This window comes from Heliangelus exortis, chromosome 7 (genome assembly GCF_036169615.1).
Source record: "Heliangelus exortis chromosome 7, bHelExo1.hap1, whole genome shotgun sequence".
NCBI classification, from domain to species: domain Eukaryota; kingdom Metazoa; phylum Chordata; class Aves; order Apodiformes; family Trochilidae; genus Heliangelus; species Heliangelus exortis.
This window is the reverse complement of record NC_092428.1, coordinates 12,570,280-12,597,900: the sequence shown is the minus strand read 5'-3', so window position 1 is coordinate 12,597,900 and position 27,621 is coordinate 12,570,280. Positions and strand designations below refer to the sequence as shown.

At 40.9% G+C, this 27,621-nt stretch overlaps 1 protein-coding gene across 5 annotated transcripts in view; it reads right to left on the bottom strand.

Moving 5' to 3' along the window:
• Positions 1-27,621, bottom strand: part of PRKG1 (protein kinase cGMP-dependent 1) — a 426,892-nt gene that overhangs the window by 298,291 nt on the left and 100,980 nt on the right. The window contains exon 1 of one of the 5 annotated variants that reach the window (XM_071748885.1): positions 10,776-10,856. The exons of the other annotated variants lie outside the window; for them this stretch is intronic. The gene's annotated coding sequence lies outside the window, so the exon portion shown is untranslated. Of the gene's footprint in view, positions 1-10,775; positions 10,857-27,621 lie in introns of those variants that run through there. 5 annotated transcript variants of the gene reach the window in all.

Below are 27,621 nucleotides of genomic sequence, written 5' to 3'. Positions count from 1 at the left end.
CACATGAAAAACAATGAGGTGATCAGTGACAGACAACATGGCTTCACTAAGAGCAAATCATGCCTGATGAATTTGGTGGCCTTCTGTGACAGCTACAGCTATCTGGTAGATATGGGAAGAGCAACTGACATCATCCATTTGGACTTGTCTAAGGCACTAGACACTGTCCCACATGACATCCTTGTATCTAAGATGTAGAGACAGGGATTTAATGGATGGACCACCCAGTAGATAAGGAGCTGGCTAGAAGGTCACATTAAAAGAATTGTAAATCATTGTAATCAATGGCTCACTGTCCACATGGAGACCAGTGACAAGTGGAGTTCCTCAGGGGTCTGTTCTGGGTCCAGCACAGTTTAACACCTTTGTCAGCAACACAGACAAAGCACTGAGTGCAACCTCACCACATCTGCTGATGACACCAAGCTGTGTGGTGGATTCACTTGAGGGAAGGGATGCCATCCAGAGGGACCTTAACAGGCTTGAGAAATGGGACAATGTCAACTGCATGAGGTCCTGCATCTGGGTCAGAGCAACCATAGGAATGATTACAAGATGGGTGCAGAATAGGATAAGAATAGCCCTGAAGAGAAAGACTTGGGGGTGCTGATTGATGAAAAGCTCAACAATGAGCTGGCAGTGTGCTTATGCAGCTCAGAAGGCCAGCCCTATCCTTGGATGCATCAAGAGCGTGGCCAGCAGATCAAGAGAGGATTCTGCCCCTCTACTCTGCACTTGTGAGATCCCCACCCCAAATACTGCATCCAGTTCTGGTGTCCCCACTATAAGAAGGACATAGATCTGTTGGAACAAGTCCAGAGGAAGGCCACAAAGATGATCCAGGAACTGGAGCACCTCTGCTACAGGAGGAGGGCTGAAGGAGCTGGGATTGTTCAGTCAGAAGAGATGACTCCAGGGGGACCTTAGGCCTGCCTTCCAGTACCTGAACAGAACTTGCAGGAAGGCTGAAGACTTAAACTGAAGTAGAACAGGATTATTCTGGATTCTTTTATGAAGAAGTTCTTTAGTTTGAGGGTGGTGAGAGTCTGGAACAGATTGTCTGAAGAAGTTGTGGGTGCCCCCTTCTTGGACATGTTCAAGGCCAGGCTGGACGAGGCCTTGAGCAACCTCATCTAGATGAGAGGCATCCCTGCCCATGGCAGGGAAGCTGGAGTAAGTATCTCTGAGGTCCCTTCCAACATAATGATTCTATCCATTCCCTTCCATTCTACGATCTTCCACCAGCTCTTGAAAGAATACTTAAAAAGAGCCATTTCAGATACACTTCTGTAACAACCAAACATTCCCATTAGTACTTCTGCTGTCAACAATAAAGTTCTGGGAACAGACATTCACAGATCCAAATTACTCCTCCTGAAAAAGAAAGCAGCTCCTGAGGATCCTTGCTTCTCAGCTGCTGTACTGAAAATGCAAAGCCAGTACTGCTGTACCTCTGAGGCTATCCCTAATAATCCCAAACACATTTTGACTCTGCAAATACTGAGTCATGGGAGTAAACTGAAAATGAAGCTGTTAGCCTTTGGGGGCAAAAACGTTAGGGTGCAAAGTCCTGTGTTAGGGGGTTTTGTGTGCTTGGGGTTTTAGGCGAGCCCTCACAGGGAAGACCAGAAGAGATACTAGGGTTACTGCTGGAGAAGGAGAAATGAAGCCTGAAGGGAGACAGGCAGAACAAGAGTATACTGAACAGGTAAATTGTTCTTTATTTTAATGAGCTGTTAACATGAAAGCCTTTTGCACTTCTGATTGCTAATTTTTAAATAGCCACATGCAGCATTTGTCTGCAGGGTACAGGATACAGCAATAAGCCTGCAAGATGCAAACAGCCAAGTCAAATGTTTTTTAGAGTATTCATAGAATTATGGTACTGTCCCCCTTAATTGGTGTTTGCAGAGCTGGATTCCTGCAGTGCAGCCTGTGAAAATACAGGACCAGAGCCAGCAGCAAAATTAATTTCATTTAATAAACTAAAACACTGCTGTAACTGCCTTGACTGGCAGTCTTGAGTACCTCCACTGGGAGAAGGCACTTAAAAATCACCAACTGCTTCCATACAGGCAGCAGACCAGGAGGCACAACCTGTGTTATGAAGCCCAGCCCCTCAAAACTGCAAGCAAAACTCCAAGGCTTTTTAAGTCCAAAACCCTAAATTGCACTCCTATCCATCCTACATGAATTTTAGAGCTTGGCTACGAAAGACAAACAGCCTACAGAACTACAGCAGGGCAACACACAGATGGTTAAGATCCCACAGAGTGTCTGGTTTTAAAAAATGAAATTCCTAAACGGATGCTAATTTGGGCAACAGCTTTCCAGGCTTCAAAAGGCTGCTTCACTTTCATACCACATCAAATTCATCCAATGCACTAATTAAAAGAAAAAACCCAAACAACTAATTTTGCATTAATCCTCAGATGATGTTTAACAAAATGGTCTTTCAGGTATTGTTATAAAATAGTAGGTTTGAGTAAAATACAAAACAACAAGGAAATCCATTGGAAAAGCTTCAGTAAGCATGTATAAAATTGGCTGCTTGTTAGTAAACCAACAACATTGAATACAGAGCACAGTAGTGGAGAAAAGCCATCCTTTTGAATGCTTAATGCCTGCAGGGACCTGCAACTGCAATCTGTGAGGCTGTTGCAAACAATCTTGCAGTTTCAGGTTTGGTACTCAAAGCCCCAGATGCTTCAGCAATGCTGTCACAAAACACATGGCTTCAGCTGTGCCCCTGAGCTCTCAGCATGTCTTACCCATTGCTTTCCTCTCCTCTATCACAAAACATGTCCAGCTTTGATATAGAGGGAAGAGGACACTAAGTTGAAATTTTCTACAAAATTATTCACAGTGATGCCAAAATTCCTCTGTGTGGATGAGCTAATTTAGAGACACTGTACATCTAGTTAAAGTTTGTTCCACATTTGTGCTGACTCACATGCTTCAGCTACCAAGTATCTTACCATGATTCTTCTAAAAAGGAAGACTTCCTTTTTTACTATACCACTTGACCAAACTTCACCTCCTGCCCATTCCATTTTCCAGTTTGTTTATGAGTGCACTGAAGAACAAAGGTGAGCAGAGATGACCTCATGGGGAGAGTAGGGAAGATCACCCTTCAGGGAACCTACCAGCCATCTCTTCCCTTGGAGATGGTAAAATTTCAACAGCAACAGAAGGAACCAGACCTCACATGGAAGTCATCCCTGCTTTGAGCAGCAGTCTCAAGCTTAGAGTGCTCCAGAGGGCCCTTTTCCAACCTATATTGTTCTATGATACTATGATTAGTTGCTAATGTGACACTTACCCAGAGTATACAGAGGCCAAATGAAACCTCCTGCTAGTATTTTGTTCTCTGCCCTTACAACCACTCCTTTGTACAGTGGTTGAACAGCTCACTGGAGAGTCCCAATATTTTTTTTTTTATGAATCTGGGAGTCAGCGAGACTTGATGATACAGACAAACTCATGTAATTCTTTACCACTCAGATGCCTGAGTAATCAACTCCATCAGTCCTGTCTCAGCTCTCCTACTATCCCACAACCTGTCACCAAACTTGGAGTGGCCTTTTATACATCAGGGTCCTCAATGAAAACCAGGCTCTCCTGTTCAACTGCCCTGTTCCTTGTATTACTGGCACATCTGCAAGAACACAAACAACTGTGATTCTCCCTTGGCTGCCCAGCTGCCCTGCTTAAATAAGACTATACTTGCTGAAATTGCTCTTTGCATTTTATTATTTGAAATGTGTTAATTTCTGCACTACACTTTCCTTATTTTTTTCCTAAATAAAGAGTAAACCATCACAAATAAAACTTTAGAACAGACCATTGCCGAGAAAACTGAGTTCATTACTGTACTGAAGAACATGGAGAAAACCCCACCTGAAAGAGGAGAAAAGGACAATATCCCCCAGAAATGCTAAATGCTACTTTTCTGCAATATATTACCTGACCCAAGTTCCTCAGTCTCATGTGAAAAGCCACCAATTCTATCAATACATAATGCAAGCAGAGCACAAGCATGTAAGTCTGTACTTTGTGACAAAAATACATTTCCACACAAAATTTCTACACAAGGACACTTTAAGGAAAGTTAGTTTCAGAGAAGGCTGTTTTCACTCCCAGTTCATTGTCCAAAAGTCCCACATGACACTCATGAGGTGCTTTGCTGATACAGAGTCGCACACGGTCTTTCCAGTGGCCAAAAAATACTGGTGAGCCTCTTTCAGACAGCTGAATTTTGGCAGGTCTGACATGAGAACACACCTGGAGAGCTCAGTTAAATACTAGCCCTGTTTGAGCAGTTGCATCCAGTACTCCCAACAATTGATGACATCTGCCCATACAGTGCCTCAGAATCAAGTAATCACTAATTCTCTCAGTAAAATGCATGCCTAAAAGCAAGATTCCATAGTACCTTGAAATACTCTGGCTTTATCACCCTGCAGAGAGAGAAATGCGCTATTCCATGTATCAACTTTTTTTGCTTTGCTCATTTCTGTCCTCATCAGCATAAAAAAATTAAGAACAGGTTTTGGTACATCCTACACTTCTTGTAATGAAAATGAAGCCTCTTGATAGGTTATCCAGGTTGGAAATAAAAAGTAAAGCATACAGTTCTAGTATTCAGGCAGGCTATGTGGAGGCCTTCTGACATTTTTTTCCTTAGTAAACCCTGTTCCTAGAACTCCTGACACAAATGCCTCACTCTGGAAAAAATATTCATTTTAATTGGTAGAAAATGTTTTGTTGTTTTTTGTTTGGTTTTGGTTTTTTCAAAATGAATACTTTAATGCATCTGAAAGCTGGATTACACGCTAATTATAACAATGTTATATTGTAAAGCTTGAATCCTCAGTAATACAGATGGTTAAACCAAATGAGATTCCACTATATTGCCTGACACAATAATGAGCTCACTCACTAAGTTTTCTTAATAATTAAAACACATTCATTACAATCCAATCTACTGGAAATCAGAACTACACATCAACAGCTCTTTAATGAAAGGCATTAGGATTTGCACTCTTAATACAGAGTAAGTAAAAAGACATGTATCTAGATAATGGAGCTCCAGTCTCAATTTTGCTGTGTTTCTCAAGTTCTTAATCTTTAAAAATGGATGTGTATTAGAGACTGGTAGAATAACAAAATTCCTTTTGGAAATTGATTTGGCTGAGAATCAATTGAAATTCAATTTGCATTGCAGTCAACTGTTTCTGAAAAGAAGAGAGAACAGCTCTGAGAAATACAAAACACAAGCCCCTGATAGCACTATTAAAGAGCCTATGTGTGCATATACATTCATTTCCACAGAGATGCTAATGGGAGCACAATTAAATACTCACACTGCCATCTCCTACACATAGCACAGGTTATATTGCAGGAGTATTTTGCTCTCATCAACAGCCATAAGTCAGTTAACACACTGCAATATGATGCTCAGAGAGCATTTCTGCTTACTTGGCTTTTTCAGAGACATCTAACTACTACAGGTATTATTCTACTTTGCTGAACTTTGCTGCATGACCTGGAAACTATACCAACACAAATCAGTCTCTTTTACCTGCAATTATCTGGCACAGTCCCAGCAGCTACTGAATTTCTGTGGTTATTACATCAGAGAAAGAAAAGTGTTCTGCCTTGCCACAGCTCTTCCAAAGTATTTATATTTCAAAAGATGCTTGGCTCTACCTTTTATACTATATATATAGAGAGAGTAAAAAGGCACAAAACCCAAAATAGTCAGTACATCTTTCCAGGAAACCTTTAACCTGGCAATGATAAGGCTGTGTCTGGTGCTGAGCTGGAGTAGCCATCACTGTGCCACACCTGCACAGGCTGCTATTGCAGGTACCAGGTACTGGCAACACTGCCAAACTCCTCTGGCACACATTTCTCCTGCATTGCTGGTAAGGTTTCCAAGTGTAGAAACAAACCCTTCTGGCAAGATCTATTTGGGCAGATTTCAAGCTAAGAGAATTCTAATGAGTTTACAGATTGGACAACAGAACTTAATCCAGGCAGCAATCACACAAACCTTGAACCAGCTGTGTAGCTCCCTATCTGCAAAGGAATACATAGGCTACATTTAACCCTATAGAACAGCACAGTGCACATGCCACAGGAAAGTCATGGGGAAAAAATGGACAAAGAAAGCACAATGGCACAGAAAAGCTCTTTACCCTTTCAGCAGCTGCCAGCTCCCTTCTCCTGTACTCAGCAACTCTATGAAGCACAGACAGAAAGGCAATTTCTGAGGAGTTGCCTTCAGGTGGACCTCATAGCAGATCTGACTCCATGACAATTTATATTCCTGGCAACACAAAGTTGAACCTGCATAAACAGGCTCCTCCTGGGACAATCTTACAAGAAGTGTAGGATGTACATTAATAAGCCTTCAAAAGTTTATCATAAGAAAACCAGCTGTATGTATTCCAAACAACCCTCCCCATCTAGCTTTCAAATATTAATTATTTATGCTTAGATTTGAGCTATTTTGCATTAAGCTTATTCAAAAGAAAGATTGCTCACAATGCAATTCCAGGTATTTCTTATAAATCCTTATTTGAGAACCTCTGATTTTTCTCTACAAGTGCCACAGTTTTAGACAATAAGTAGGTGACAGATGCTCTCTGTCAGTCCCCACTACCCTCCAAGGGGAAGATGAAGAAAGGAATAAGGGAGAGACTTGAAGGTTGGAAGAAAAAGCTAGGACAGGTTTAATGAAAGAGTGATAGCAAATTACAAATATCTATAAAATATGTAAATATGGAATTCACCCTCCTCAGCTGGTAATTACCTCCCAACCAGAAAAGTTTCACACTTGACTTGGCAGCAGATGGGGGTGCCCAAGTCCAGGGTCTCAGTGACAATTTGCAACAGTCTGAGAGCAACCAAGCTGGTCCTGCTTGGGAAGGCAGATGACCTGTCTCAATGAACAACGATCTTCTCAATGCAGGTGAGGAAAGAAGTGGGAGGCAGAGAGCAAACAGACCCCAACCCAGCAAGCACAGCAGCCAGAGAAGCCCCCAGATGGCTCTCTTGGGAGCCATTTTACACTGGGCACCATGGGCAGGAACACTGTGATTGGTCCATGTGTGTGCCTGCCCCATCCTCTGCTCCCCACAGGCACAGCTGCTCCCCATTTTATCTGCCACATCAATAGGCTGGCAGCTGCTGGTGGTGTCCCTGGCAGCTTTCTCTATCCTGGTCCTCCCAAACCAGGATGACAAGCAAAGTAGAGATGGATCTGTCTAGATCAACCTCAAGTATTCTTTCAGAAACGCTACACATTCATGCACCTCAACTTGATATAAATCCTACTGCTCTACTAAAAAGCCCACACTACCTCTTGACTTGGTGTTATCTCACATACCTTTTAAAAAGTGCAGAAAGACAATCAAATATAAAACACACTTAGCTCCATGGACTAAATTTCAGATGGACCTGCTGCTCACATCAATAGTGAGGGTTGTCCAGTGAGTGATTCGAGCCTGATCAAGCTTCAACACTGTGACTCATAGTATTGAAGTGTTTAGTCCTGCTAGCTGTATCTTGAAAAATAAACTCAACCTAATCATACACATTAGATCAAGGTACTGAAAGCCCCCAAGACTAGAGTCATCCTAGGGCTGTACTCCAAGATAATGTAAGTTACAAGGCAGCCAACCTCAAACATTTCAGAATACATCAGCTTACATTTTGCCGACAATCAAGAAATCTTTGTTACATAGAAAAACAACAAAAAAAAAACCCAACCAAAAAACCCAAAGTAATGTTCCACAAAACAGTAAGTCAGAACTAATAGGAAAAGTAAACCACTATCCTCCAGCAATAATTGACTCTCTCATTTTCTGAGCATCAGCAGAGAAGACAAACTCCATGAGGGGTTGCCATTCACCAACAAACACCTTTGAAGGTAAGTGGCACACAATCATTTTTGGAAAAGCCTCCATGCTCCAGACAGCTTGTACATTTTTAAAACATTGACCTCAAATCTTCATCTCCAATATACATACAGATGCATTTCTGAGGACTAATTTTAAAAGCAAAGCAGAGTCTGCAAAAAAAATAAGGAGCTGAGCTACAGCATCTAAAACTCCTGTTTCACTTTCCATAGGCTTCCAGCAAACTTCCTGTGTGAAATTCATATCCTGTTTAATATCTTCAAATCCCTCAGCGGTCCAAGGCCTGGTCTTTGTTTCTCTCTCTCTTTTTTTTTCTTTTTTTTTTTTTTTTTTTTTTTTTTTTTTGGGGAGGGGGGGGTTGGGGCTGGGGGTGAAGTAGAAGGGAAATTAAGGCTTTTACATGTGCAGTTCCCACCAGTGGCTTGGTTCAAAGGCACTAGCTGGGGAGCAAATGCTCTGCTTTGCTGGTGTGCATGTGGAGGGAGTTACCTCTCTTGAAGGATGGCATGTAACAGCTGCCAGATTTGTGAGGCAGAAAATTCACAAGGGGAAACTCCAATCACATCTATAAACCTTCAACTTTCCTTCCTCCACAAGGTTTTTCTCTTGTGTTTCACATCAGTGCAAAATGTCAGTGTTTCAGACCATGACTGAGAAGAGGGATCCTATTTCAGCTTCCAGACTGATGCTGAAAAGTCCACAAGAATTTGTACTGCTGTCCTGGAACTGCTGAGCAAAAGATACCAGTGTCAGCCAAAATCAACTACACCATAGAAACACAGGGTGCCCCCTAAACCCTACAGTCAGACAATGCATGGTGACATCCGTGACCATTATGTACTTCCAGGGAATACAGCAAGGCAAGAGTCAACATGGTATTTGCTGCTCTTGGTACATTTTCAAAGATTAAAAGTAGCCAAATTTCACAATTGGTAATCAACTCCAGTATGCAACTGTTTTACCCAGCTTACATTATTCTTGGTTTTAACAAAGTTTTTCAAGATAAGAAAAATACACACGTAATTGGTTTATAAGGTCTCTGTGGGGTTAAAATGAAGATGGGAAAACCAAAGGAAGTTATGCCTTAGTGTGGAAATAATTTTCATGCCCTACTTTTTCTGCTGTGGAATGTTTCTTTTGGAGAAAAGTCACTCACTAGTAAACTGCAGGGAATTATTTTTTTCTCCTCTTACAGCAATAAATATTTCCTGTGAACTAGTGCTCTAAAAATCTCAACAGGTTTAGAGGTTCAGTTTTGTACAGATAAGCATCCATGTGTGTATCAAGGCTCCTTTGATCTACACACCAGACTGGAAATCCTAGGAGAAAAAGCTCTCTTTAAAGACTTTCTGGAATCCTATATTTTTTGCCAAGGTGGAAATAGGTTATGCCTTTTTCACAGTAGTTCAGTGTTTCTACCTTCAGCTTAACTGCAAATGAGACAAGTAATTTAAAGGAAGTAATCCAACAAAGAGATCAGTTTGCACATATATAAGTATGAAGCAAAATCTCTTGGGAGTTTCTCAAGAGTTAGAAATAGGTGTTGGATCACTAAAAATTTTAGAAGATGGGCCACTGTTTGCACTGGTCTGCTCTCTACCTTATGGAAAAAGCCCGCAAAAAGTAGGATTTAGATTTAGCCTCCCAGGTTAAAGGATTCAACAGCACAGAGATTTTCTCAGTCCCAACAGAGGGCCATGACCATGCAGCTCAAACATGAGTAATAACTGTTTGATATCAAGTCCAAAGCACCCTCAGATCCTTCAGCCCTGGACACTAACCAACAGCCTGTTGTTGCATTTTACTGTCACAATGGGTTAAGCCAAGATTTTTTTGTTGCTCTCTTTTCCAATACTTCGCAGAAGAGAAGGGAAAAAATAGAGAAATCTTCTCTGATGCTCACTTTGAAGCACAGGTTCTGCTGCCACAGGCCCAATGTGCACTACCTTAACAAAGGATTCCCAGTAACAAGCAACGGTGCAAAAGACACTGATTCTCCAGTGAGAACCAACCAGCAACCAACAGCATCAACCTACCCTCTGAAACTATTAAAAGGGGAAAGTGGGGACCCAAATGCCACACTACTTTTTATTAACATCATCCATAGCCTTGGAAAACCAAAAACTTGCTTTGAAAAGCAGAACTGGCTGCAATACTGCAGATACTTCTGTGAGTATTTTAACAACGGAATAGCTCCAAGCTGCTCCTGAGCAAAGAGGAAATTAATATCATAGGTCCTGTGAGGGAAGAGAGAGGGAAAGCAATCCAATTAACTCCCCAGCCAAGAGAATGAGCTTCGTATGAGCAATTAGCATATCTGGATGGCTGAGGCTATCAGATGCTAGCTGAACTCGGGCCCTGTTTCCCTGACATGCTTAGGGACAGCTCTAACGATGTACTCAGGTGGAGTCACAAGCAGCAGGGAAAGCAGAGATGGGGACCATGGCCCTGCTTTTAACCTTCATTTACACACAGAAGATCAACTATCACCAGGTGTATCTTGAATGAGGAAACAAAAAGCAAACAAGAAATTATCCTTATTGCTTCTCCACAGTGAAAAAAACACTTTTAGGTTCTGCAGGCCCATGGTTTAACCAGGAAGGCAAGGACACCTCGATGCAACTCAAAGAATGACTACTTAACCTCATGCTGCAGTGCCATGCAGAAAAGCTCACCCTTGGTTTAAACCAGCAGCAGAAAGGCACAGTACAAGGAAGCCTTTAACCAACAAGCCTGCGTTATCAGTGCTTTCCTACAATCCCAAATGCTCCTTTTGGTGCCTAAGCTCACCCTTCATTTTAACACAGCAAACAGAACATGAGTGCAAGGTGCCCACACAACACTCACCAGTAGCAGGGCTGAAGGGATCCTTCTCCTCAGAGGAACCTACACACCCCACAGCCCCACACACACCCCACAGCCCCACACACGCCAACTGCCAGGTGGGCTGCAGCTGCGGCCTTTTATAGGCATCGGTCACGTGGTCCTGACGTCACTCATTTGCATAATGAGCCATTGTGACGTGCCCAGCACCCCTGTGTGAGAGAGGCCTCTACGTGACAGGTGGGGAAGGGGCTAATGGCCACCTGCCAGACAAGATGGTGTTCGGGGGTTCCCTGCTTACAATGGACGGGCGGTGCTTTAGAGGCCGCCTGGAGAGGCTCGCTCTTCCTGGAAAGCTTTTTCTTTTATTTATTTTCTTAGACAAAGTACTTTCAAAGGGGATGTATGAACACAGTTTCCTCAAAAGGCCAATGATTTACCAAACCCTTCACTGCTTCAGAATGTCCTTTTTTTACTCCACTAAGGCGGCTCGATTTTACCTCATGGTTGCCAAATGGTGTGACTGAACTGCATCCCAAGTTCAGACTGGAACAAAAGCAAAACCAAACCAAAACAAAAAACAGCAAAAAAGCCCACCTTATTTTTTTCCAGTGGTACTATAACACACATCAGACAGAGAACACCATTTCCCTCCCTACATTTCCAGTTCTTCTTTCAAACCTTCTTATTCACAGCTGAAAGGTTTCGTTGTCCCAGGCTCCCTTAGGCTTGAAACACTTCAGTGAGTCTAGAAATAAGAAATATTTTTGGCCAGCCAGAATGTTGAATCAGAAACAAACATGAAACTACAGCAATAACCTCCAGGAGCCCACAAAACCATGATACTGACCAGGATGGAGAAGGTTGTCTGTGTCCTCCATTGCAATCTGTGAGACACATCAGCACAACAACCCAGTCCTGAAACTGCATTTAATGCTTGGGATTTAACACCCATCTCTGGTTATTAAATAATGCAGTTTGGGATTGAGAACCTGGCAGGGTTTGGGAGGGATTGAGGGGGGCAGAGCAAAATCTAGTCCTTGGAAGAACATCCTATCCTCTTGAGCTACAGCCCAGGAATTTGTGAAGAAGAGATGGAGGCTCCTCTGCCTCCAGCAGGGCTCAACGTCATGTATGAAATACAGGCCCTGCATTCACAAAATGCACTTGTGGGAATAATTTTGTAAGCTTTGAACTTCAAAAAGTAAACGCTTTTTTGCAAGTCCTGGGATTTCTGAATTACTGGCTATTTTTCTAAGTTTGCAAGAAAAATGTAGAAACACTTTCAGTTTATAGGTGAAATTTTTGAAAAAACAACAGAAGAGCAAGTAAGGGATTAAATATGCCCACCTGGTTCATTTCTTTACACATTGTTTACATAACAAATATATCAGTGAATGAAGTAATTTGAGAAGGAGGTTTAGTGCTTGCTTTCTTTGGTAGCATCTACATCTCTTTATCAAAACTTACAAGGTTACAACAGTCAAGATGTGCAGATGCCTTTTGTTTCATTAGCTTGAAAACGGATATTTGATGTATCAGTATAATATTTTACTTATAAAAGCTATTTTTTTCATTAGCATAAGAAGAAAAATCCAGAAATAATGTGAGATCTAACTCAGAGCATGGATGGCCATATCTCATTTTTCTCCATCTGTAGCTTCAGTAATCAAATTTTAAATCAGCACCAAGTATATGGCCCAACACAAAACCATCCCTTTTGTCCCAAATCTAACAGCCTTCACACATCTCCTCCAAACAACATATCCAAATACCTCCTTTTGCCCCTAAAACTCCATCCTAAAAGCAGCAATGAAAATGTTTGGGGTCTTGAGGTGCAAGAAGGGCAGCAAGGGGAGCAGTCTCCTCCAAAGTCCCAGGACCTCATCCTGCCCTGGTCTTTCATGAGGATAACTGTGCTGGGGAGGCATTGCTGCAGGAGGAGGTAGCAGAGATTTGCAAAAATCCCCTGGATTTGGAGCCTGCCAGACAGAAGTGCTGCTGGAAAAAAACCAAACAAACAGAAGCCTAATGAACTATTTGAAAAGTTGTCTTTAATAGGTTAAAAAGATATGCCAGACTTGCCTAAAAATGCAAATCAAACGTGCCTTCAGATTTCACAGACAAATCTATTGAAAGAGTTAAAATGTCAACTTACTTTATTAGCTACAGCTACTTGGCTGCTCCCCAAATGTGGCTGGAGCACAGCTGATACTGTAGAACCAATGGAGTAAACACCAGTATTTATAAATCAAAAAATGTGGTTGGCCCACAATGAAGACATCGCTGTGTTAAATACTGCACCCTCGCCGGACTTAACAGTCCAGTGGGGTCACACTGTCTGGAATACTAAAATAATGTTTAATCATCTGGGAGCAGATAAACATGAAATACAAAGTACCTCTGAAGATTTTCAATTTAAAAAGTCAACAGAGCTGGAACATTCTAAGTCCCTCTAGCTGCAGTATCCAGTGCTCTTATATGTATGCCCATAGATCTCATAATTTTAAAAGATCCTCAGCAGGTTCCAGGCGTGTTATTAGGAAGCTCTAAAACTTCACAGGAAAGTTTGGAAACACTCCTAAAAGGTTTATTATGGAGAATAAAATGCAATGCAAAGTTTTTCCCATCGTGTACACTATATCATGGCAAGCATGCAAAATGAAAACAGAATCTCCACTTCTAAAAGCTCCAATCAGTCAATATCAGATGGCTCAACCCACCCATTTTCTACAATCTGCCTGGATGAATTTCATCTTATGAAATCTCATTAATGACCCACAAATACTTTGCCATAAGAGATAAAGAAAAGCAATATATATACCATCTTCTACAGATCATGCTCCTGATAGATACAACCATATGGTAAAGGCAACTGCAATGAGCATCACAACAAATAAACAGTGTACTAATTGAAGCTAATCTTACACATACACTGAGTAATTACAACCAGTCCTCCCACCTCCAGAAGCAGCAGTAGGAAAACAGCAGGAGGTTCTCATCCAGAGAAACAGGAGACTTGAACAGAAAATTTGTCCAGCACAGACCCTCCAAGATGATGAAGGGATTGGAACATCTCCCTGCGAGGAAAGACTGAGGAAGCTGGGTCTCTTCAGCTTGAAGAAGAGGAGAATGAGGAGTGACCTCATTAATGTTTATAAACACATAAAGGGAGAGACACAGAAGGATAGTGCCACGTTCTTCTCAATTATGCCCAAGAGGCAACAGATATAAGCTTGAGCATAAGAGGTTCCATATAAACACAAGGAGAAATTTTTTTCACTGTGAGGGTGACAGGGCACTGGCACAGGCTGCCCAGGGAGGTTGTGGAGTCTCCTTCTCTGGAGACATTCGAAGCCCACCCGGATGTGTTCCTACAAGACCTCCTGTAAGTGACCCTGCTCTGGCTGGGGGGTTGGATTCAATGATCTTTCAAGGTCCCTTCCAACCCCTGACTTTCTGTGATTCTGTGAAAACTCAGCTATGACTCAGCTATGTGGCCAACAAGAGAACAGGATTATCAAGAAGACCTCACTAGTTAGGAGAAAGAATCAGGTGCCGAAACAACCTAAGTCATTTCCAAATAGAGGTGGGAAAGACCAGACAGAGCTGCCTGTTGCCAGAGCTGGCAAAGGAAAAAACTATTTTCTAATCAAAAGGTCAGGCATCAGGATGGAACCAGCAACAGACATATCCCAGAGAAATCTGCACTTTACATTGAAGGCATCATGCACATTCATGCCCACATTGGATCGAATACAATGGCAGCAGGAAGCCAGGAACATTAGAGACTACAAATCCCATAGTAAAATTCAATTGCTGGTTCTAAAAAAAAGGATTATTTTTTTGTTTCAAAATCGTCTTTTCTCCATTCAGAGAGCAGACGGTATTCTAGATAGAACCACAAAAATACCAAGACAGTCTTAATTACCCCAAACTCTACCAAAAAGGTATGCCTTGCGTTTAATCAGACATAGTATTTTACATATGAACTTCATTTAGCTGGTTTAAAAACAAAAGTTGAAGTTAATCACTATAGGCAACTAACATCTGCTATCTAAAAAAATATTAAATTGACCTATTATGACTCCAGAAAAGCACTTAATTGCTTAAAATACATAGACTGCTGTTCAGGAACAGCTTGAAGTTTTTTCATGTGCAGTGAAAACCATCTGTTCTGCATGGTAGATTTCATGACTTTTCAGGTCCAGTTCTAAATTGAAATGGATGTTTTAATGATGAAAAATGGGAGGAAGCGATAAAAATTAAGGCACATTATTTCCCTGTCAAACTTCTATTCTACTGACTCTAAGAAAAATAATGCCTGAGGAGAATTTCAGGACTGCAGAAGCCTCTTGGTATTTGATTGAATAAATAAGCTATTTCATTACCTGCAAACAAAAATGGTTCAACAAATTGGAATTTCTTTTCCTTCTAATGAAAAACAGTTTTCTGACTCTTTAAATAACCTACATGTTATGCAAAAGGCACAGATGAAACAGTATTTCTGTCTCCTTTTAATGAACCATTCTTAGGACCAGCAAAGCATATTAAAAATATCAATAGGTACACAGGATAAACTCAACCAGCAGATCCTTTTGCAAACTGTGCTTAATTATTTTAATAACATGAGAGGATATAATTTTCTACCAATGCAAGCACGTGATGATGAGGAACCAGCAAATTGTAGAAAACATTCATATCATAAGAATAAATAATCACTGTTTTTCTATAACATTTCTCAATATGTTTGCCAATTACCACATTTTTTTGGACTGAAGCAAGTGTTTGCTCAAGCATAGCGAAATGATAACATAAATAACCAAATAGGGCTTTCTTTGTGCTTAGGTAATTTATTAAACCAACATGACATTTCAGTATGGAAAAAAACTGGAAAAAAAACCCAGCTAGAAGACAGTGATACTATTAAAATTCAGAATCAAGCACCAAAAGCATTCAAATCCATCAAGCATCAGAAGAAAACATGCATCTCCCAAGATACTCTGCTTTCCCACTGCTCCACTTCTGCCAGGGCCTGGCCAAGATTTTCCAAATGAACATCTGACTTTCAGTGTCACCTTCTGAAAATACCCAAGAAGAGACTTCTCAGAAACATCCTGTATTCAAAGGATTGCTATGGCGCCTTTGATAATCAATCCCCTTTTCAGACAACTAGAAGATCAATAGACATTTAAGAAAAACTAAGCCTGAAGTTCCTTAGTAAAATAATTGTGTATTAGAGATAACCAATTAGATAAAAGCCAAATCCAAAATGCGAGGGGGCTCTCTTGAAAGTAACCTCTGAACATAACACGCCAAAACATTTGTCCTTTACTTGAAGGTTTCCAGGCAGCAGGTGAAGCCTATGCAACTCCCTATGTGAATGGTATCAATTCCCCTATTTCAGATAAGCTTTGACAGAAATATCATTGCTTATCTCTTCCTCTTGCTGTCAAAAAAACTAATATTAGAGTCACGGGGATATTCAGGAAAATTCAAGCAAATTAATTTAAGACACACAGACATGGGACACGAAGTAAAACTCTTCTGTTGAGCCCTCCCAACACCAGGTTTAGGGGAACAGCAATTGAAGCTCCTGAGTAGCTCAAGAGGCAGCATAAGAAGCCCTTGGTCTTCTCCTTAAAATTAGTGCCACGGAGGCCATAGCCCCACCATCACATCAGTATAAATCTGTGGCTGCACTTTCTGCATTGCTGGCTGTGAAGAGGAGCTGCTTGCTGTGCTGCCATACTGCCCAGCTCATCCACAGCCCAAAATTCAGTATCATTTGCAAATGAGATAATTGTTTAGCTGATAACACAAGAAGAGCTACATAAAGGTGTAACAGTGCTTTGGTCATTTAACCGAGCGAGGGGAAACACTACAGTGTATGACAAAACTGGACTGAAAAGCATGTCCTTTAATTAGATTGTTGTACTAAATATGATACTTGATTTAATCTAGGAAATTTCAGCTTGTCAACAGGAACAGAATTAGGCAGAAGGAATTTTCCTGGATTTCTCCATACTCATCTGGGCAGAGTATCAGGAAGAAAATAATGACAGTAGAGACTGTGAGATCAATACATAATGAAATAGCTTTGAAGTCATAATATTTTGTTTGCTCAATGTCTGTTTCTTTTCATAGCTGATTTTGCACTGAAGTTTTAAGATTGCACTAGCAGCCTCAAAATCAGTGCTACAGTTATTCCCCTTATATCTTCTCCCAGTAAGTTAATCCCAGATGAAAGACTTTCCAGTGATAGTGCTGCTTAGCAGCTGAAGTGGGTTTTTAATTTACATTTTTTCCCACTTGTTCCTACAGCACAAGACATAGGGACTTTATTAAGAAGCAAATTCTCTCTATTCATACCCTTAACTCAAGTCTGAGAAAGTCTGTCAATGTCATCTGTACCTCTGGTGAACGAAAAAAACCTGAACAAAATCCACAGAGCACATTTATTGAAAAAAAATTCATACATCCATAAAGAGGAGGTTATGAATGGATTATATAAAAAATATTGAAAACCTTTCATTGCAATAAAAAATATTATGACAAGTCTATAGGTCATTGCCTAAGGCAATGAGCAATATGCAACGTGATTTCTGCACGCTGAGGTGACTGGTGCCTTTGAAACCAATTTTGGAACAAATATAAAATACACTCCTGTTGGTTCAAGGAACTAGAAGTAAATTTAACTTTTGAACCAGATTTAGAAGTATTGTGGGTAAATCATCGGTCTGTCAATACTTCTCTGGAGCAGCAAACCAAAGGATACTCCTCCAGGTGACCCCAGGATGTGTATATTATTCACATTATAGCAATGATTTCATAGAGTAACTGCTGGTTTAGCTTGGATTCAGACTGTGAAATTTTCTAACATACTTTAAAAATATGATTTGGAGCCAAATGGCATACAAGGATTTTCAGTTTGTGTTTATTTTCCTTTCAGTAATTATATTCCATATATAGTCTTCCTTCTAAACTGAGAATCCTTGCCTATGCAGTATAAGAAGGAAGGCAAGTTTCAGAAATACACAGCTTTAAGAACAAAAAGAGAAAAATATAAATGTGAAGGCACAAGTACAATTCTACCCTTAGAAAATAAATAAATAAACAAAAAGTTAAATCAAGAATAAAATAATGTCTGCAAAACAGTTTACCAGAGCTTTCTTTTTTAAGCCGAGAAATTTCCAAGTGGAAGTTTATATTCAGCTTATTCTATCACTTTAAATAGCTTCATACTTAGAGAGTTCCAGTGGATCAGATTTTGAAATGCTCTTTCTGGAGATATGTCTTCCAAATTTTTCCCCAATTCATGCTACAGATGAACTATTCCTGGACAAAACAGAAAAAAAAATCTATATAAAAGCAGAGGAGGGAGGGATAACTCAAACATAAACCTGAAATTCTGTTTAGTTAATATGATTACTAGGCTTTAACAAGAGGCATTTGAATTCTAGCAATCAGAGCAGTCATATTTGCTCAGCACCACCCAGTAAAAGGATTGCCTAAGTAGCCAACCTCCATTTAAAAGCTGTAAAACAAGCTGGATATCCTGTAAAATGATGGATGCTCTCAAGAAATCCCTGGGCCAACGTCATTTGCTCCCTTAGCAGAAGATTCTCTTTAATTCATAATTATACTAAATTTGGGTGGAAGATTTTGGTGTGCTGTCACACACATCGACATTTTCTTTTTATTTTTGCATTGCTGTCACTACTGGAATATGCAGACTCCTGAAGAAGCCAGGGTGATTTTTCTCTCTACTAGAAATAACAGGAAATAAAAGCATGTAGTGACCTGAGAGAGAGGGCAGGGCAGAAGCAATACCCACTCTCGGGCAGCTCCCACTGGAGAAAAGTCTCCAGTCATCAAAAAATGCCCAATTGCAATGTTTAAGACACACTTCACATAGACAGAGAGAAAAGCAACAGCAGAAGTGCCCAAATGACAGCTGATGGGGTCTGCAACCCAGCTCTACAGCCATTCCTTTTTTGTGCATAAGCAAGAAACCTGAGGAGTTCAGCTCCAGTTCAGCACAGATTTCTGCTCATGATACCTTTCTCTATTATTTGAGTGATTTCTGTTATTTCTTGTGTTTCTGTTGGTTGGCAGCAATGCTCTGCAACTTAGTTCTGGTTTTTTTTCTTGCTCTAAAATTGGATTTCTATTATTTCTAGACTGTAATTTGTCTCAGGATGAGGCTTTTTGGCTACAAAACAGGAGGAAGATGGGATCTTTTCTATTAGTAATTATGTTCTAACTGCATAGCTCTGAAGTTTTTTCCTAGCATTTTTTTTTTAATGTTACAGGCAGTGTTCAGCAAAGCAGCTCATTAAAGTAATTATTTTTAAATACTGGTCTCCAAGGTTTGTGCAAAAGCACACGTTTTTCTGTGAAATTAATGCTTATAGGAAAATCAACAAGAAGTATTTGTAAATGCTTTTCTCTGAGACCAAGACAAGATTAGCATAATAATTCATAATCTTTGGGTAAAGAGGGACATGCCATACACAGACCTCTGACTGGATGTATCTTTGGGCAGGTTTTTGAGATGCTGAGTCTCTGCAGACTTCCATAGTGAGACAGTTCTAGTGCAAGCCACAGTGAGCAAGACACAGCCTTCCCCAAAATATCAAATTGAGATCACATAAAGGTAGTAGTAAGACTGGAAAAGAAGAAAGGTTTTGATCAAAGAATTTATGACATTTCTGCCTGTGAATTATACAAATGATGGATCAGTGACCTTAAAAATGAACTGAAGCAAGGGGTTCTTGGAGGCACAGAGTCAGAAAAGAAGGCTTTTTTTCTCTGAGGATGAGATAAGGCTTGGAATAGAGCTTTTTAATACATTTTGCCCAATACATTCAGCTCAGGGACAAAACTCCTGTAGAATATTTGATTTATGGAATGAAAACTACTATGTTGAATTAGTAAATCACTCTGCAGTAAGTTATGCTTTTGAGGCTTCTGAATGCTTATTTTCTGGAGATCTGTACTCACCAGTCATTTTCATAGATGCAAAGTAAAAAATAAAGGACGTTGTTCTGAGGGGTGCTTTATTTTTCTTTCTTATATCATAGGCATGTTTTGTTTCAGTTTTTTCCCATAGGAAACAGATGATATTAGCTGGAAAAAATGTCAACAGATAAAACATGGAAAAAACCTCCACCCCGCTAAACATAATTTATCCCTGTATCACATGAATACATTCCCAAGGAACCTTGAAATACAGTACATACACATTTACTTTTTGTAGCATTATCCAGTATCCATAGTGTTTCCTAATGTGGAAACCAGTGATGGGTAACAAGCCTTAGCCCAGTCCTCACTTGGACCACTCTACCTGGGTTTTAAAGACCAGATCTGCAGTATTTTGGACAGGAAGCAAAAAATGCCAACCTTCACATGCCAGCAGTCCAGGGCTTTTGTCTACCTCCCTCCATATCAGCCTCCCCCCAAAAATTGTTCACTTCTCAAAACTCTCCTCCTTTTGCACAAGGTGATGCTTGATAAGGACTTGCTCTTCTCAAGGATGAATATCTTCTCTTGGCACCAGCTTTGCAAAGGATAATAGCAATTCTATTAAAATAGTGGGTTTGGAAGCCAGATGTTTCCCTGTCCCTCTCAGACCAAGACAGCCTTGAACTTAATTATGAACACATCTGACTGCACAAGAGGAACACAAACCATGTTCGGAACCTGAGCTGATGTTATCAGAAAACTGGAGATGGTTGGTTGGTGGGTCTCTTGGGAAAAGCTTCTTGGAGTATCCCCCAAGATAATTTAGCAAAAACAATTTCTCTGCAAGACCATTTTTGTTATAAGACAGGGCTCACATAAGCTCCTTCACTCCGAGGAGAAATATAAAATAACACATACAGGTTTTAAAGAAAACAGCATAATATGTTTTAAAGCTTTTGAGAATGAAAAGCTAAAAAGAAGCTATGGACATGCATTTCTAGACAGACCATGCACACAGAACCATAAAGTCTCACTGGAAAGCTTCTTAGAGTCACCCTCTCCACAGGGCACTGATACCAAATGCACTACAGAAATTACCCCCACTGCTGTATCATCAATGTGTTCATGGACCTCACCTGGTCCCTGGTCCAACCTCTCTGCTGTTGGCTTTGAGCAGCCACATCCTGGAAGACTCCTAGAAGGGAGAGTCCACAACCTCTTCAATCATCAGTGCTTTGGCTGTGCCTGAAGCAAGAGCCCAGGGAGCAGGGGCTGGAAGTGCCTTTCATCAGGTTACCTCACTTCTATTTGGCAAGTCCTTATTCTGCTTTCAACTAATTAGTGCATTCGTGGTCACCAGGCAGATGAGTTAGGGATGGAGAAATGAAGAAGATGACATTTTTCTTTTTCCCTTGTCCAGAATGAATAGATATCAGGCAATGGAGACATTAGAAGCTAAAGCCTTTTCTCAGACTTTCTCAGGAGTTTTGCATGACTGACACCTAGCATTGCAGGAGAAAAAAACCCATCATTGTTTATTTTCTATCTGAACCTTAATTCAGTCTAAACTCACCAGTTAAATTGAATCACTCTTAGTTCTGTCACATGACATATAAAAAAATAAAAGTCAGAAAAGGAATTGCATACACAGAATCTAAAATTAAGAAAAGGAAAACCTCTACATTACTGTGGATTTTCTGCTGTCAGCTGAGCTCAGCAGGCACTCTTTACCTGAAAGAGCACCCAGAGTATACCAAGTTCTGCCTAGAAGAGAAGGCAGGATGTGTCCAGTGCTAATTAAGAACAGTTATAATTAAGGGGCAGTCCAACATGGGTGGCACTGTCGTGGGTGTTTACTACAGGACACCTGATCAGCACAAGAACATTGGTGAGGCCTTTTAAAGGCAGCTGAAATTACTCTTATGATCGAAGGCCCTGGTTCTCATGGGGGATTCCAATCCCCCAGATATTTGCTGGAAAGACAACACAGACAGGCACACATGGTCCAGGAGGTTCCTGCAGAATGTTGATGACAACTTTCTGATGCAAGTGGTTGAGGAACCTACCTACAAGGGGAGGTGTGCTGCTGGATCTGGTATTAACAAAGAATGTCTTGTTGGGAACATGAAGGCTGGGGGCAACCTCAGCTGTAATGACCATGAAATAGTGCAATTTGTGTTTTGGATGGAGTAAGTAGAGAAATAAGCAAGATTAAACTCTGGACTTCAGGAATGCAAAGTTTAGCCTCTTCAAAGATCTACTCAATGGAATTCCAGGGGTCAGGGCTCTGGAAGGTATGGATGCCCATGAGACCTGAACAACATGTAGCTGAGCAGCTTCCTAACACTACTTGCTCCAAGCTCAAGACCAGTGCATACCTATCACTGGGAGGAAATCATGCAGAGGAAGTAGGAGACCTGTGTGGATGAGTCTTCTGGAAAAAATTAGAGGAAAGAAGGAAATTTACAGCATCTAGAAAACAGGACTGGCCACTTGGGAGGAATATAGAAATTTAGCCAGAGAATGCAGGAATGCAACAAGGAAAGCTTAGGCCCACCTTGAACTAAAGCTGGTGAGGAGTATCAAGGACAACAAGAAGGATTTCTTCCAGTACATAAATAAAAAAGGAAGAATAGGGGCAATGTAGGCCCACTGATGAATGAGGCAGGTGCTTGAGTGGCCAAAGACACAGGGGTTGCTCAGCTGTGTTATCTATGAATATACAACTGTGATGACTTACAGAGGTGTGCACTGGGTTTTGCTCATTTAAATACTCATCTAAAATACTTGGGGATTGTTGCATAAACCCTGCCTTTTTAACTTCTGAAGACTGCTTGCTGGACAAAGCTTTCTTTTCATACATCTGACTGCCCTGTACATCTCTCCTTGGAAACTGTTCCTGTGCTTTTGAGGCTCCAGTTGCTGCCCTATTTCTGTATCAATTCTGATGCCAAGTAAATAGTATTCAATCAAAATTTCTAGTCAGGGTTTGGCTGCTGCCATAGCAGTCCACAAAAGCACAGCAGTAGAACTCGATGACAGCTACATAGTTCCTTTCCAGCACAGAAGCAGCAAGAATAGAACGCATGCAGTGGGTGACAGAGCAAGACAGGATTTAAGTGCCAGCTACAAACCTCTGCCAGTTAAGGCAAACAATCATTTAATTTTCTTGCAGAGAAGGAGATGATTGACTTGTAGGCTTGTGAAGGTCAGCAGAAAAAAAGAAATATTGAAAAATAGCACAAATACCCAAGCCAAAATGGGCTTCAGAGTGCCGAAAGGCCCAGATTCAAAAGCACAAGCAGATTAGCATCACCAAAATCCTAACAAAGTGCCCTTCTTAGGGCACCACAGAGAACCTTTGTGGAAACAATAACAAAGTCTATCAGGAATGCTTGGATGCAGGCAATGCTGAAGCTGTACAACTGTCTGAGGAGTCCTGTTCCCAAATTAACATTTTATTCCTCTTCTTATTTTTTAAAACGGAACTCTTTATGTAAAAGGACTCTGTGACACCATTGTTAAGCATACTGGAATACGAAACTCTAACAATTGCCCTTAAACCACCTTCCCAGTTTCTAATGACAAGGGATTTTGGAGAAATTTTGCTGAAATTATAGTCATATAAAATTTACTCATGAGTTCAGGCAATGTCAGTAATCACCAGAATGACCTCAAGGCTCAGAGAGGAATCAAGACTACTGGAGGCCTGTTTTTCTGTAATAATTTAGTACCAGATGGTGATGGTTGTTTAGACCTCCTGAAGAAAGGAAGCCTTGAAACAGGCACTTTACCAGTTTAATTAACAAGCTACTGAGAGAACTATTAAATGTCTAAAGTATGGACAATTCCCAGACCACCACAGTATCTTTCATAAATCAGAACTCCAGTGCTGATATTTGTTTGGTGCCTTTTTTGGAACATAAATTCCAAAATTCTGATTGATACTTTATCCTCTGTGCTTTCCAGTTTTATTACACAGTGAAACTGCATAAACTACATCAGCTCAATTTCTCAGTTAAAGGAATTTACCTGTATTACAGCTCTCAGCAGAGGTTGAGACCACTTAGCATTTCACCTGAATTTTTGTTTGCCTACAGGTAAAACAAATATCCAGCAGCTCTTTTCTTCATAATGTATCTTCCTAAGGCAACTGGAACAGCCTCATTTCATGTGTGGGTGTACTCTGAGCTTGCAACCAGACTGAAGCAGCTCATCAATTTTAAAAGTTCAAAATAGGAGTAAGGGAAGAAGTAAAATGTGTCAAGATCTAAGAAGCCAACAATAAAAGAAACTGAGAATGAAGCACTTAAGGATGGGTCAGAAGTCAACACCATCTGACCCAGTTTGAGAGGACCAGGATAAAAAAAAAACCACACCTGGGATACCACCAACTACTGCCAGGCTGTTGATGTTGCAGCTATAATGAGGAGCAGCTGAGCTTAGGGGAAGAGAAGATGGGTGGTGGTGATGGTGGACGAGGTAGAGGAGGGAAGGAGGGAAGGAGGGAAGGAGGGAAGGAGGGAAGGAGGGAAGGAGGGAAGGAGGGAAGGAGGGAAGGAGGGAAGGAGGGAAGGAGGGAAGGAGGGAAGGAGGGAAGGAGGGAAGGAGGGAAGGAGGGAAGGAGGGAAGGAGGGAAGGAGGGAAGGAGGGAGATCTTCTTCTCTGTCTGGTGTGCTACCTGGGTTAAGGCCTTCCTGCCGCTGCCTGGTTCCTGCCAGTGCTGCTCTTCCTTTATTCCTCACAGGAGAAGAACAGCATTTACCCGAGCAGGTCACCTTCTACCTACTCAAGGTTTTTCAACTTTAAAGTCTCTCTCTCTTATTCCCTTCTTCCCTCTGGGGGGAAGTGGGAAAAACAGAGAGCATCTGTCACTGCCCAGCCACTGTCCAAACCATGAGAGCATCACATTCATCAGGACACACAGGTCAATTTATGGCCAACTAGTCAAGATAAACTAGACCTGTCCACAAGTCAAAGAAAATATTGCCTCATGTTTTGGACTCTTACACATTGCAAACACTGTTCTTCTTAAATAATTTTGACTCTTAGAAGTATATGACAGCTTCTCCTTGCCTGAAGAAAACGTGCACGTCAGCTGTCCTCATGAGTAAGGATCAGAACAATGTGTTTACACAAACTGTGTCTCCATTACCCTCCCACTTACTACTTTGACAAAGACAGCATCAAGCCCAGACTGATGCACTATCAGGAATAAAAATTATTTATTTCAGCCAGTAAAATGGAGAAGGATGGAGGGGAATTCAATTACAGAAAACATAAACACTTCTAACCTGTACATTCAAAGTAAATTTAAATTATTCCTTTCTATGGGCTGAGATGTAACTGAGATTTCTTCAAAGCTTTTTTATACTGCTAAAAAAGTTAACTTACTGGACACATAACTCACCAGGACACGTAGTATGCCAGAAAGCATACTATGAAATAATCATATGAACAAACAACTACTGGTACATAAATGAAGGTGAAATCAATTCTTCCTTCATTTATTGAACGAAAACTACCACAAAACCATTAAACATTACAGAGAAAAAAATGGCCCTGAAAGCTAAAAAGAAAATTTAAGAATTGAATTTGCTTGTTAAACTCAAATTATGTCTCTCTTTTACTGTAATGTTTTTTATCTCAATGATATTCACATTCTCTTCTCATATACTGTGTTACATGGACACACCAAAACTCTATTTGGCTCAGAAACCTTCAGACACAGGGCAATGCATCTTCTGCAAGACTTAGCACAACAGCACCACTGTTAAATTGTTCAGTGTGGCAATTATTTAAAACTGAGTGTTTTAAAGGGGAACCTCGAGCTGCAGTGTCTGTAGAAACACTGCCACAACCTCACTGGGTTATTCGTATTCACAGTGCTACCTCACTTATTCTTTAGGGCAAAAGCTTTTTAAATATATTGACTTGGTTTTATTTATTCTGCAGTGCTATAAATAAAAATGCTTAAGTTAAATCTCCCTGATCGTAAATCCAAAGAGGAAATCAACAGTTGAAGGAAGTAGTTACCCTAAACGTTTTCAGCTACCAAAGCATGTACAAAACACCTCAGTAAAATTTAAAGCTATATCAGATATATAACAAAAAAAAAAAAATTTGATTCCTGTCAAAAGCTGCCAACCCTCATTTATAATGTTATGAACGAAACCCTTTTCATTGCCATGAACACATATTCACTCTGAAATGGTAGGAAAGTTTCAGGTTAATATTTTTGACAAAACAGTCACAGAATCACAGAAAGTTAGGGGTCGGGACCTCATAGGATCATAGAGTCCAACCCCCCAGCCAGAGTAGGGTCACTTATAGGAGTTCATGTAGGAGAGCATCCAGGTGGGCTTTGAATGTCTTCAGAGAAGGAGACTCCACAACCTCCCTGGGCAGCCTGTGCCAGTGCCCTGTCACCCTCATAGGAAAAAAATTTCTCCTCATGTTTATATGGAACCTCTTATACTCAAGCTTGTATATATTGCCTCTTGTCCTATCATTGGGCATAACTGAAAAGAGCCTGGGTCCCTCCTCCTGGCACTCACCCTTTATATATTTATAGACATTAATGAGGTCACCCTCATTCTCCTCCAAGCTGAAGAGACCCAGCTCCCTCAGCCTTTCCTCATAAAGGAGATTTTCCACTCCATCATCTTGGTCACTCTGCACTGGAGTCTTTCAAGCAGTTCCCAGTCCTTCTGGAACTGAGGGGCCCAGAACTGGACACAATATTCCAGATGTGGCCTCACCAGGGCAGAGTAGAGGGGGAGGAGAACCTCTCTCCACCTACTAACCACCCCCTTCTAATGCACCCCAGGATGCCATTGGCCTTTCTTGGCCACAAGGGCACATTGTTGGCTCATGGTCATCCTTCCATCCACCAGCACCCCCAGGTCCCTTCCACCTATGCAGCTCTCCTAGAACTCAGTCCCCAATCTGCACTGGTCCTGGGGTTGTTCTTTCCCAGATGCAAAACTCTACACTTGCCCTTGTTGTAATTCATTAATTTTTTCCTGCACAGCCCTCCAGCCTGTCCAGGTCCCTCTGAATGGCAGCACAGCCTCCTGGGGTGTCAGCCACCCCCTCCAGCTTTGTGTCATCAGCAAATGTGCTGAGAAGACACCCAGTCCCATCATCAAGGTCACTGACAAAGATATTGAACAGGACTGGACCCAGTCAATTCAGTGAAATAGTTTTCTCCATATAGCCCAGATCTTCAACTAGTAAAAATTCAAGAGGCTCAGCTGAAGCCAATGAAGTTATTCTGATTTATGTCAGCTGTGGCTTCTGCCAAAAATTTCTCTCTTTCAGTGAAAATAAATTAGGAAAAATCTTCAGAGAACCTTGGGACATATTTTCATGTTAAGCCAATGATCTGTTTTGAAAGGCTTCTAAAATTATTTTAGAAGTCAAGCTGAAAAAGTCATGGTCATGTTAGCCTTTAAAATGGTGCTGTGAGGGGCTAAACTGACCTTGGCTTAAAGAGTATTTTAAGAACAGGACTCACTTGGGGAATACTTAAATGTCGTTAAATATTTAGCTGGAAAGGAGATGTAAAGAAGAACAACATATAAAAAACTGTCTGGTTTAGCATAGTGTACTTACAGTAGCTTTTCTTTAGAAAACAGGACATCAGGCATGAAAATGAGAATTTTGTTCTTCACTTTTTTTTTTTTTTTGACCCTTATAACTGAACGTGTGAAGCAGAGCATCACAGCATGAAAGCTCATCATGCTTAATGAGTACTGTTGTCTAATCTGATGAAAAACCACAGAATGGTCAGGGTTGGAAGGGACCTCTAGAGATCACCTAGTCCAACCCCCCCCCGCTAGTGCACGATCACCTACAGTAGATCACACAGGAACAGATCCAGCTGGGCTTGGAATGTCTC